Source organism: Gymnoscopelus microlampas (assembly GCF_963454915.1).
Source record: "Gymnoscopelus microlampas genome assembly, chromosome: 22".
NCBI classification, from domain to species: domain Eukaryota; kingdom Metazoa; phylum Chordata; class Actinopteri; order Myctophiformes; family Myctophidae; genus Gymnoscopelus; species Gymnoscopelus microlampas.
In genome coordinates, this window is record NC_139959.1 from 37,739,740 (window position 1) to 37,752,866 (window position 13,127).

Consider the following 13,127-nt stretch of genomic DNA (forward strand, 5'->3'; position numbering starts at 1 on the left):
CGCTGTCTCTTGAGGGGAGTAAGAGACAGTGCTAATTAGGGGGTTAGTGTTTAGGGTGGCAGGTGAGATGTTAACAGCAAGTTTTGGCGACACTAGGAGGCTCAAGGCACTGTGGGTTGACTCCGGGCCTGGCTCCTCCTTTCGGATGACCAGAAGTGGGCATTCTTCTTCTGTGTGTTGCATTGTCATCATTGCTGCTAGGCAAAAACGTCTCATTCTGTCTTGATGGCTTTTTAAACCCTCCTTTCAGGTTTTACTGCAGTCTGTAGCTTTTGGGTTCTTCCTCTCAGAAGAAGTGGTTTGGGGTGCCATCCCGCTCCACCCCCCGGGTCGCCGTCTCCGGCCGTCCTCTGTCTCTCCAGATGTCACCACGCTCTTCGTGGTCGTCAAAGTAATTATAGAACAAAAAATAACCGAAATATAACCAAAGTTACAATACATTATGGCAGCCACAAACTGCATATCAGAGTGTCAGAGACAGACTAAACATAGTGATTAGGCAAGTTGTCAAAAAACAAACAAAAAAACAACACATTTATGTGCAATGAATGTGAGAGATATACCAGTGAAACATTATATATATTATTTTTTTTACGGAAAATGCGACACACTATGACTAGGTGTTAATTGATAAGACATTCTCAGACAGAAAATTACTTCTGTTTCTCACGATTCAAACTTTAGTATGCAGGTTGCTCTTTTGTCATCTAATAGTGTTATACAATTATCACATTCTGAAGATTAAAATGAATTATCTGATTCATTTAGAATATCGGTGCTGTCAGACACCTTGTATCTCCATATTTCAAGTTTTTCATTAACACAATACTCTATTATGACAGAGTGTAGGACCACTTTGCTATTTTTGAAAATGGTGAAAGCTATTAAGTCTGTCTGCGGGTGTTATGAATATTGAACAAATGGAAAGTATTAACAAGAACTTTTGACTAAGTAATAACTACATTACATCCATTGGAGCACAGATTTTTTTTTTTTTTTCATTTCCGGAAGATTAAAAGTTTTGGACTACATTTCTAAGGTAAAGGAATCGATACTGCAATGTAGAAACACTCTGTTACAAGTAAAAGTCTAAATTGACTTGAGTACAAGTACAAAAGTACTTAAGTACCAAAAGTAAAAGTTTCCCGTTTCACAAGGTGTATGTATTCGAAAATAGCAGATCTACAAGCTCAGGATGCGACGCGTTGTGTGCTTGTAGCTATTTTCAAATAGCCAAAGTTTATATAGGGCTGTAGTGGTTAATGAATGTTTAACTAGAAAGTAACTAGAAACTAAAGTTGTCTTCCTTGTGTCTTCCTTGTTTAGCATTGTGCTGTTTATTTTCTGGGGGGGGGGGGGATTTTTGATTTCTTTGCACAGATTCTCTGCAAGTTTGGAAACTATAGGGAACACCTGGAAAGAAAGACATACAGTATGTCTCTCCTGTCGTGTTGACTCCCTCAAGAGCAATCAAAAGAGGAAACATAAGGCTTGTACTGAGTATATTTTTTTAATAAAAAAATAATTAAAACTCAACATCTTCAAAAAGGGAAAATAGCCAGCTTGGATCGGCCATTTCCAAGTCTTCCAGATATTTATTTTTTCAGTATATCTGTTGCATGCGCTCAAAGGTAATAATATATAGTCACATTTTCTTGTGTGCCGGGGGGCAGCACAACTGTATCTTCCAGACTATTATTTTTCAGTAGGCCATATCTGTTACATGCGCTCAAAGGTATAATAATATATAAGCCACATTGTCTGTGGTGCTGGGGGCACACGACTGTATCTGGGTCAAACATGCAGAAATAGCAGAGCGCCTCACTGTACATTACATTCTACACGGCCGATACATAAACAGACAGATAATTGCCAGTGGCGTCTCCCCTGACAAGCAACGCTGTTAACCCATTAAGGCCGGAAAAGCATCTGCATGTCATTTTAGATTTCAACCACTTTGACTATTATCTTATACTTGGGCTATTCAGAAAATAGCAGATGTACAAGCTCGAAGCGCTACGAGCTTGTAGAGCTGCTATTGTTTTGTTTTTATTAAATCGTAAAAATGTGTGCAAATCTTTGAACATAGTATGTTCAAAGATTTGCACACATATATTTTTTTAAAGTGATTTTTCTTTTTACTCAAATCTTTGCTTCTGGGGGGTTCTACAAAGGTCCTCTAGATACTACATTTTTTTTTGAAAAAAAAACTTATGTTGCTATAATATCAGTGGATCTCAAACTTTTTTCAAGTCAAGGACCACCCAAAATGATATGTATTTGTCCGCGGACCCCCTCATCTCAAAATATTTTGTTCCAGGGACCCAGAAGCAAAGATTTGAGTTAAAAATGTAAATATGTATATTCAAAGATTTGCACACATTTTCACGATTTTGTTTTCTCCCCAAAAGAGTGCCGCGCTACGAGCTTGTAGATCTGCTATTTTTTGAATAGCCCAAAGACATCTTATAAAGTGACACAGACGCATTTCCCGGTCTGAACGGGTTAACATCTTGATAGCGGCGTCTGTTCGCACGCACGCTATAGACGCTGCCGCTGGGGATTGTGACTGACAGGCATTCAGGAGAGACCGTCGCATCACAATGCCTCGGCTATCAACTCAATGTACTGTAACAGCTCTGCTGATAGTGACCCTCTCTACTCCCCCCCCCACCTTCCCAGAGGTGTAAAGTAACTGAGTACCTTTACTCGAGTACTGCACTTAACCCAGGCAGATTCGATTCTTCTAAATCAGTAGTTCATACACTTTATAGATTAAAAAAAAAAATAATTCAATAGATGTACAAGCTTCGTGCCGCACTGTGAGCTTGTATATCTGATATTTTTGAATAGCCAATGCAAAAAATCTAAAATGGCACAGACGCTTTACATGGGTTAATAAGTACCCTTTTGAGGTACTTTTACTTTACGTGAGTTTTTCTGTTTTTCCTTCATACTTCTACTACATCTCGGAGGCAGATATTGTACTTTTTTTTTACTCCACCACACAATTATTTGACAGCTTTACTTACTTTGCATCTCACCTAACCTGGCCTGGCATTGGCCGGGCTGATGGCGTGGGATTCACTCACATAAATTCCATGTGTGAGTGGATCCGCGTTGTCGGTCTGGCTATAACCCAGGCTATAACCCTAACCCCCTAATTAGCACCGTCTCTAACTACCCCCCAGGAGACAGTGGGGGCAGTATAGCATGCCACTTGGACACAGGCCCGGGGTCCGATCAGCCTGGGTCGGGTCGCCTGGAGGAGGATGTCTGTTGTGAGACCCGAAAAACACCCAGTGACTCCAGGTAACAACACTGATGATACGTCCAAGTTTGTGCATCAGTTGATGTTTTATTAACTGCAGATCTAGATGATTACAAAAAAAACATACAGTTAAAGCCCTATTTTATACTTCGGCTATCTGAACATAGCCGATCTACAAGCTCACTACATGTTCCGTGTTGTGAGTTGTAGATCTGCTATTTTCAGCACAAGCGAGTGCATCAAGCCTTATGTTTCCTCTTTGATTGGTATTGAGGAAGTTGACACAACAGGGAGAGAGACATGAATGTATTGCCAGGTGTTGCCTTGTAAATAGTGTTACCAGGTGTTCCCTAATAACTAGCGTTCCCATTGAGTAACTACTAACTAAAACTGTCAAATAACTGTGGTGGAGTAAAAGCGCAACATTTGTCCTAGGTGTAGAGGAGTAGAAGTATTAAGTATCAAGAAAAGAAAATGCTCGGGTAAAGGTAAACATTGTACTCAAGTACATTACTTGTACTTAAGTTAATTTACGGCCCCTGCGTCTCTCTCTCCCTGGCCTTATGGTTAATGTGCTTACAGCGTGTTGACGGCTACCAAGTACGAGCGTGACAGCCTACTTTATATATCTCACTGTGATGCTGGCCCAGACTGACAGTAATGGGATGCGGTTAAGACTTCCATTAATAATATTAAAAGAGATCTGAGGCCGTGCAATTTATTCCTCCACTGCGGGGTCTTATGTTTTTTTCTATTTCGATGAAAGAGGAGGACAGACATCAAAGATAAGTCTTATGGATAATTGACGTTTTTTTTGGGACACCATTTCAGGTAGTTCACATTCACAGGCTCCAGGTTCATTAGGTATACGGCGCTACCTGTTCACCAATGTTTCATGCTGTTCACTACCTATTGAGACGACCGGATGGGACATTATCATTGAATGGGCAAAGTAGGCGACATTCTGACCTACCCGGAGGCAGACTAGTCCCCACAACATGATTTACCATTCTGTGCCTATCGGTACATAACTCGGACGGCGCTGAGTAGGCTCAAGCGAACGTCGCAACGTTCGGCACGGCAACTCGCTCGCTTTAGCTTGCTCGGTGGTGCCTCACGTGGCTCCAGTTTGCTTGAGACTGCGCGCCTCCGACATGGTCCGAAACCGAAACGTAACTTGATATAAGTCATCTCTGTCGGTAGGTCAGTATGTCCTGATAACACCCAATGAATGGTCTGATAAATCACGGATAAGTCAGTATGTCGCCTATACTTCGCCCATTCAATGGTCTGATAAAACGTGATAATGTCCCATTCAATGCATTGATAGCATCCGAATCAGGTTCCCCTACCTCTCTGACCTCCTCAAGCGACCTGCCGGCCTTCTCAGTGGCTGCCCCCCCTCTCCAAACACATAGACGCCCCCCTCCCTCCCTACCTTCAAACCCACCCTGAAAACCCACCTGTTCAGAATCACCTTTCCGAGTTGACTTTGATTTCAACTCGTTATTTCTATTGTTTTATTGCTTTCAATTCTTATCTTATTTGCTTATCCGAGTTTCTTTCTTTCTTTCTTTTAAATGAAGTTGTTTTTCTCCTCTCCCCTGGCCCACACACACGTAAAGCATCTTTGAGCACTAATAGAAAAGCACTATATACATTCCAGATATTATGTTTATTATATATTTTTTTGTGAATTAATGACCTACTTCGTCATACTACACGGTCAAACAAAAGTGGCAAAAAAATGCCGATCTACAAGCTCACAAAGCGTTGTGATGTGACACATTGTGAGCTTGTCGATAACGTACTAAGAGCTTATAAAGTATTATTAAGAGATTCATTGGAACACAGGTTCTTTTTTTTTCTTTTCTTCTTTAAGAACCCGTTTTGGACATACAAGGTTACCACCTGACAGCGACACTATATTACATGAATGGGGCTAAACGGGACACAATTGATGGTAATTGCTGTCCTCCTGCCTGTCCTCCTCCATGGCTCCCTCAAGCTGCTCCTTGTCAGATATGTGTTAGGCAATGACTCCCCTAGCGTTGAATATTAGCCTCCACAATACTGTAGATCCAGTCTTCACCTGACTGAGTCACACATTGGATGGACTGATGTAACTCAATGTCAGTGAAGGAAGAAGTAGTACTCACATGTTTTACTTAAGTAAAAGTATCAATACTCTATTGTAGAAATAGTACAAGTGTAGTAGAAGTACAAGTTCGGTATTCAAAATGTACTTGAGTAAAAGTACAAAATGTATTGGCATCAGAATATGCTTAAAGTACCAAAAGTAAAAGTACTCATTATGCAGAAGGTCCCATTTCACAAGTTTTCAAATGTATAAAATGTACAATCCTTTGAAAATAGCCGATCCACAAGCGATGTGAGTTTGTAGATCGGCTATTTTCAAATTGCCAAAGTATAGGTCTGAAGTGGTTTTGTAGTAATGATCTAAATAATCAAAATCTAGTTACTAAAGTTTTCAAATAATTATACTGGAGTAAAAGTACAATATTTGCCTCTGAGATTTAGTGGAATAGAAGTAAAAGAATTGAAAACCGGAAATACTCCAGTAAAGTTAAAATATGTCAAAATTGTACTTAAGTACAGTACTCGAGTACTTGAGTTACTTTCCACCACTGTTTAATGTGGCATGACAATAAGTGTCATCAGTGTCCCAGAGACACGTCTGGTCAGAAGGCCATCCTGGTCCATCATGCGACGGCCTCGGTTCTTCGTCATTTCTCTCACAGCGCTGGCTCTCTTACCCCTGGAGAAGGCTGTGTAGAGTTAGTTATTATACTGAACACAGGCTGAGGCAAGTAGTTGTCAAGTTGTTCCCTGACCCTGACCTTTATTGATGGTATAGTAATAGTAATAGTCTTGTGTGAGGCCAGACTACTACTCCGCAAATCTCTGCATGAGTCGAAGATCACAACGCGTTGTGAGCTTGTAGATCTGCTATTTTCAAATAGCCTAGGTTTAAAATAGGTGGTTAGTGTATGTTTCATTATATCATCATTTATATCTGAAAAGTAACTGGCTAACTAAAGTTTTCAAGTAAATGTAATGGAGTAAAAATACAATATTTGCCTCTGAGATGTAGTGGAGTAGAAGTAAAAGTATTGGAATTTGGAAATACTCAAGTAAAGTACAAATACCTCAAAATTGTCCTTAAGTACAGTACTTAAGTAGTACTTACAGTAGTTACTTTCCACCACTGCCTATAATGACATAAAAAAGGGTTGACATCCGTGAAAGTCAACATTCAACTTCTCCCCTGAGCAAGCAGGCAGGCTCTATTAGCTCAGTGGTTAAAAAAAAAAAAAAAAACAGCACTTGCACAGGAGACCCAGGTAAGATACTTGGTGTAACTTTAAGTATATCGTTGCTGTCAGAAAGAAACCTCTTATCTCCATATTGAAACTTTTTGTGTTTTTTCGTAAATTAACAAGTAACAGTTTTGGAACATATGAGGTTTCCACTCGATAGAGACGATATTTTGTGTACTTTTTACTCTGGTGAAATGTTGAATACAGTACTTGTACTTGTAAAGGAGTATTTTTATGTTGTGGTATTGAAACGTCTTCCACACCTCCATGAGGACACAGCATCCCTCTGCTGCATCTATCCTTTCCTCCTTACCTTTCTTTTCCTTCATCTCCACCCTTCCTTCCTCCCTCTCTTCCTTCCTCTGCTCCTCCATCCTCATCCTGTTTCACTTTTGACAATGGTACATGCACACACATACACACGCACGCACACTCACGCGCACGCACACGCAAACGCACATGCACACGCACACACACACGCACACATATGCGCACACACACGGCAGTGTGTCATGTATTAGACAGACTGGGTTATTCATGCGTGATAGTGTTGCTGTAGACGACCCAGATGGTTCCCACACTGTGACATCATTGTGTGTCAGAGGGGAGAGAGACAGAGGGGGAGAGACAGACAGGAGAGAGGGGGAGAGAGAGACAGAGAGTGATGGTCCATTGTGGAACCTTGGGCCGTCAACCTTTACTTCATAGAGTGTGGAGCACAGTAGCTGTGCTCCGGTTAGAAGGAAGGCCTTGATAGCCACAGCGTTGATATACTGAATGTTATAGATAAGAACTTCAGAATTCTCCAGGTGCTCAACCGAACGCTTGTTTGCATGCAGACCTAGATGTGGAGCGATTTGCCTTTGTGATATATCAGGTCGTATTGTTTTAATATCATTAATTTGCTGTTCTTTTATTCACATAGTATAGAGGGAATCTCCCTTGTTTCTCAATAAAGATGCCTTGCTCATGTGAACGGTAATTACTGTGTATGTCGTCTATAAACTGGACTTCAGGGTTTTATGGAACCAAGAGTGACAGGTCTGCCACGGCACATCAAGAGACAGACAGGGACATAGAGGAGAGAGGGGGAGAGAGAGACAGAGAGACAGACAGAGACAGAGAGGAGAGAGACAGACAGGAGAGAGGGGGAGAGAGACAGAGAGACAGACAGAGACAGAGAGGAGAGAGGGGGAGAGAGAGACAGAGAGACAGACAGAGACAGAGAGGAGAGAGACAGACAGGAGAGAGGGGGAGAGAGACAGAGAGACAGACAGAGACAGAGAGGAGAGAGGGGGAGAGAGAGAGACAGAGAGACAGACAGAGACAGAGAGGAGAGAGACAGAGGGGGAGAGACAGACAGGAGAGAGGGGGAGAGAGAGACAGAGAGACAGACAGAGACAGAGAGGAGAGAGGGGGAGAGAGAGAAAGAGAGGGAGAGAGACAGGAGAGAGAGATAGTGTGTAGGAGGACGTGTGTCAGCAAAAGAGACAGGAGTGGAGAAAGAGTGAAAGGTAGACCAAGGTTAGTGTGTGTGTGTGTGTGTGTGTGTGTGTGTGTGTGTGTGTGCGCGTGTGCGCGCGTGCGTGTTATGTGTGTGCGTGCGTGCGTGTGTGTGTGTGTGTGTGTGTGCGCGTGTGCGTCCGCAGTCCACACATGCGCGCCTGTCAGTTTGAGCAAATTCACTCATCTGTGACGTCCTCATTCTGTCTCTCTGTAAGCCGTCAGTGAGAGAGAGCCGTCTTCTCCTGACACGTACACACACACACACACACACACACACACACACACACACACACACACACACACACACACACACACACACACACACACACACACACACACACACACACAGAGTCATATCAGCCATGGGCAGGTGCTCAGATCACTGACTCCTGCAGAGGATTTCACCAATGACAGCTCCAATGTACGGCCTGCCTTATTTTCCACTATGAATGTACGCCCTACATTCTCACTATCAATGTACACCCTGCCTTATTTTCACTATTAATCTACGCCCTGCATTATTTTCACTATGAATGTACGCCCTGCATTTTCACTACTAATCTACGCCCTGCATTGTTTTCAGTCCAACAACCTGTCCAGGTGCACTCCCAGGAACTTGTATTTGTCCACAATCTCCACAACCTCCCCATGGATGGTGCTGGGGGGACCGGCGGTACCCTCTTGAACATGTGGAAGTCCACCTTAGTCTTGCTGGCAATGAGCTGGAGGCGGTTCGCCTCATTCCACTGTTCTTCACCATTCCGTTGTGCTCAGGGTTGCCAGATCTGCTTATTATAATTTCCCCGCAAGATTTTATTTGAAAATAGCAGATCTACATGCTCACAACTTGTCTCATCGCGACGCGTTGTGAGCTTGTAGATCTGCTATTTTCAAATAGCTGATGTATATGTTAAAGTACTCATGTGGCCCATAGTCGCTTCTTTTCGGCTGTTTTTCTTAGACCTGGATGATTGTTTCTCTCACAGAATCTAGCAAGACTGGTTGTGCTCCTCAGTGTTGTCACCTGTGATGCGGCTGAGAAAAAGTTGTCGTCAGAAAACGTCTATAGGTGAAATGTCTTGAAGTGGAAGTGGAGGTCGGAGGTGTAGAGGGTGAACAGAAAGGGTGTCCTGGGGAGCACCCATATTGCTCACAAGCACATCAGACTGTCAGCCCTGCAGTCTCACATGCTTTCTACCCGTAAGCTAATCCATGCCGCACCATGTCGAGATCCCCCGCCGCAAGCTTCTCCGCGAGCTGTTGTGGCTGGATGGTGTTGATGGCAGTCAAAAAATATTATTCTGTCGACTGTCAGTGTTGCTCTGGGTGTCAAAGTGTGTGAAGTTCTTCTTTAACATACATGATGTCATCTTCAACCCCAATGTCCGTCTAACTGAAGGCGGTCAAAGTAGTCACTCACCGGCAGGCTCAGATGATGCAGTACCAGCCGCTCGAAGGTCTTTGTGACCAGTGATGTCAGAGCAACTGGCCTGTAGTCACCGGAACACTGCAGGAAGGCTTCCACTGTTGAGGCACCCTCCAAATGGTGCATTTATATAGTGCCTTTTATCTAAGGCTCTTTACAATGCTTGTGCATTACATTCACCCATTCATACACCAATGGCGGAGGAAACTATGCGAGGCACCAACCTGCTCATCGGGAGCGATTAGGGGTTCAGTGTCTTGCTCAAGGACACTTCGACACTAACTCTAGGGGAGCCCGAGATCGAACTCGGAACGTTACCGTTCCCAAGCGGCCGCTCCACCTCCCGAGGCACCCTCCCCGTCTTCAGGGAGAGGTTGAAGAGGTACGTAACCGGGGCAGCAAGTTGCTCGGCACACACCATCAACACCCGGGAGTTTATGTTGTCCGGTTTCCGACCCAGCCAGTGTGGGGCAGCTATACTACTGGTCCCTCTGAAGTCCGACTCGGCTGCTGTGGGGCCTCCATCTTAGTCAAAGTGTCGGTTCATCTAATTTTCCCACACCTATAGTCACTGTCACTGCAATGACATGGAGTAATCTTCCTGTACCAGACAGACAGACAGACAGACAGACAGACAGACAGACAGACAGACAGACAGACAGACATGTGCCTGGTGTTATTCTTCCCTTATGTTATACTGACTGCCCCAGGCTGTTCTTACAGTAGTCAGTGTCTAATTAAATAGGGGTTAACTGTAATTAGGCTCCTCTTTGCACATTCTTTTGATTAAACACTGCTGCTATTGATTAGATATTATTGTATCTGCACATTATGTCGAAACTGCTGCTAAATGACAAGCTAGTGTACCTGTCTAGGACAAGACCCTACATTACATCCAGTATTTTGTCATTACTGTATATTCTTTTTCATTGTATATTATTATTTTTGATAATTTTTTTATGATGTTAGAATTTTGCAACAACCTTTCGCTGCTTGCACTTGACAAACAAACCCTTTTTTCTTGAGTAAATGTAGTTACTTTACACCCCAGGCTGTTATTGTCATTAAGAATGACTTCTTACAGTAGCCAGGCTGTCTAATTAAACAGGGGCTAACGTGCAGAACATTAATTAGTAACAGTAATTAGACTTCACAACGAATCGGTTGATCAACAGACACTGCTGTGTGACCTCCAGCCGAACCCCCAGCCTCTTGACATGCTGTCATCACCAGTTGTGGACAGTAACAAATTACACGAGTACTGTACAGTACGTAAAGGAGCACTGCACTCATTTTCATATAATTGGTCCTCTCTAATGCTCATTGTAAGATGGCGGATGGAGAAGGGCTGTGGACAGCCTGCCTACCAGTGACATCTTCAGTAGGCAGGTTTTTGTATGCAAGAACAATGGCTTCTACTGTATTGCAGAAAACCTTCCAGGAGGAGAAAGGCTGTAATTTCTATTAGTTTGGAATCCCCAGCGATGATGTCACTGGTAGGCAGGTTTCTGAACTTTCCACAGCCCACCAAGACAAGACAAGACAAGACAAGGAGGGAGTAGACTGACATTAGGGATGTCCCAATATTGGCTTTTTTACCGATATCCGATTTTCCGATTCCAACTCTTAAAATATATATAATACCGATATGCTGCCTTTTTTCCACCAAAACTAATGTCAGGTAACAACTTCACATATCTCCTGTTGTAGAATTAACACATTATGGCTTATTTCATTGTGATGCCCCACTGGATAATCATAAATGCAACGGGACCGACCCTAACCCTCTATTTTTTCAATATTAAGTGTGTTTGCAGTGGTGGAAAGTAACTAAGTACATTTACTTAAGTACTGTACTTAAGTACAATTTTGAGGTATTTGTACTTTACTTGAGTATTTCCAATTTCCAATACTTTTACTTCTACTCCACTACATCTCAGAGGCAAATATTGTACTTTTACTCCACTACAATTATTTGAAAACTTTAGTTACTAGTTACTTTTCAGATGTAAATCATGATATAATGAAACATATATGAACTATTTTAACCCTATTTTATGCCTAGGCTATTTTCAAATATTTAGTACTTTTACTTTTGGTACTTTAAGTACATTTTGATGCCAATACTTTTGTACTTTTACTCAAGTAAATTTTGAATTCTGGACTTTTACTTGTAACAGAGTACTTTTATATTGCAGTATTGGTACTTTTACTTAAGTAAATAATTTGAGTACTTTTTCCACCACTGTGTGTTTGTTCGGACATCTCTAACAGAAATGATGCAATCTAACAATAAGCATTAGTGGTCCCCAATGCTTGACTCAAGTACTGTGATTGAGTACTTTGTCCACCACTGGTTAACATTGTAATGAATCAGTTGGTGAACAGACTGTGCTGTGTGACCCGCAGCTGATCTGCTGTGCTCTTGACATGCTGTCATCACTGTGCTGATGAGGACCTGTCACCACCAGTGTTGCCATGTCTGCTTATTATTACAAGCGACCTTGGGCTTGTTTTTCTATAAAGTTGCTATAAGTTGTGTGTTGCGTTTATTTTTTAGGCGTGTTGCTAAAGTTTAATTGCTTATTTGGGCTTGCTTCCTAATGTTGTTTAAACCAGTGGTGTATTTGGACCCCCATCTGAAAATATTTTGTGCCAGGGACCCCCATACGAGATTTGTGTAGGCCTGTTTAAAATGTTTCAAAAACGTTCTACACTTTTCAAAACATTTTCAAGATTTTGTTTTTAAAATAGCTGATCTACAAGCTCACAAGGCGCAGCGATTGCGACGCCTTGTGAACTACAGTAGTAGATGGGATATTTTAGCCGATGTAGGCATAGACCTATTTTCTTCTTTTGGGCTTGTTTTTGAAGACCTTTTCTCTCAAATCTGGCAACGCTGACCGTCACACACTCCAGTGACACACTTCAGCACTTAGACAGGAGAAGGAGAGAAGTGTTACACACAACACCTCACCCCTGCCAACACCTATAGCATGCCCGTCTAGTATGTGCAGAGGTGGAAAGTAACTACATGTACTCAAGTACTGTACTTAAGTACAATTTTGAGGTATTTGTACTTTACTGGAGTATTTCCAATTTTCTATAGCCTACTTTTACTTCTACTCCACTGCATCTCAGAGACAAATATTGTACTTTTACTCCACTAATCAGTTGAATACTTTAGTTACTATAGTTACTTTGAAGATTGTGTTTACTATTACAAACACTAATTATTAACACTACTTATTAACCACTATTTAAACTTTGGCTATTTGAAAATAGCAGATCTACAAGCTCACAACGTGTCGTGATGCGACACGTTGTGAGCTTGTAGATCTGCTATTTTCAAAAGATTTTTATACATTTTAGACATATGAACTTGTGAAAGGGGTCATTCTGTGTAATGAATACTTAGCTGCAGCCTCTGGACACTTTTAAGAACCACTTGTGGAATGTCTTAGATTTGTTTGTGTGTGTTTTTGTTGTTTTTAATCATTTGAATGTTATTTGTCTCTGGATGTTTCCTTCAAAAGTTGTGGTCAGTCCAATGTTGGCAGCCCTGATTAAGGGTCTATTTGGA

At 42.0% G+C, this 13,127-nt stretch overlaps 1 protein-coding gene across 1 annotated transcript in view; it reads right to left on the reverse strand.

Annotated features, from left to right (window-relative positions):
* The window catches only part of mtmr6 (myotubularin related protein 6), a 703,086-nt gene that overhangs the window by 471,854 nt on the left and 218,105 nt on the right, over positions 1 to 13,127 (reverse strand). The window contains exon 16 of the transcript XR_014600128.1: positions 4,233 to 4,410. The gene's annotated coding sequence lies outside the window, so the exon portion shown is untranslated. The remainder of the gene's footprint in view (positions 1 to 4,232; positions 4,411 to 13,127) is intronic.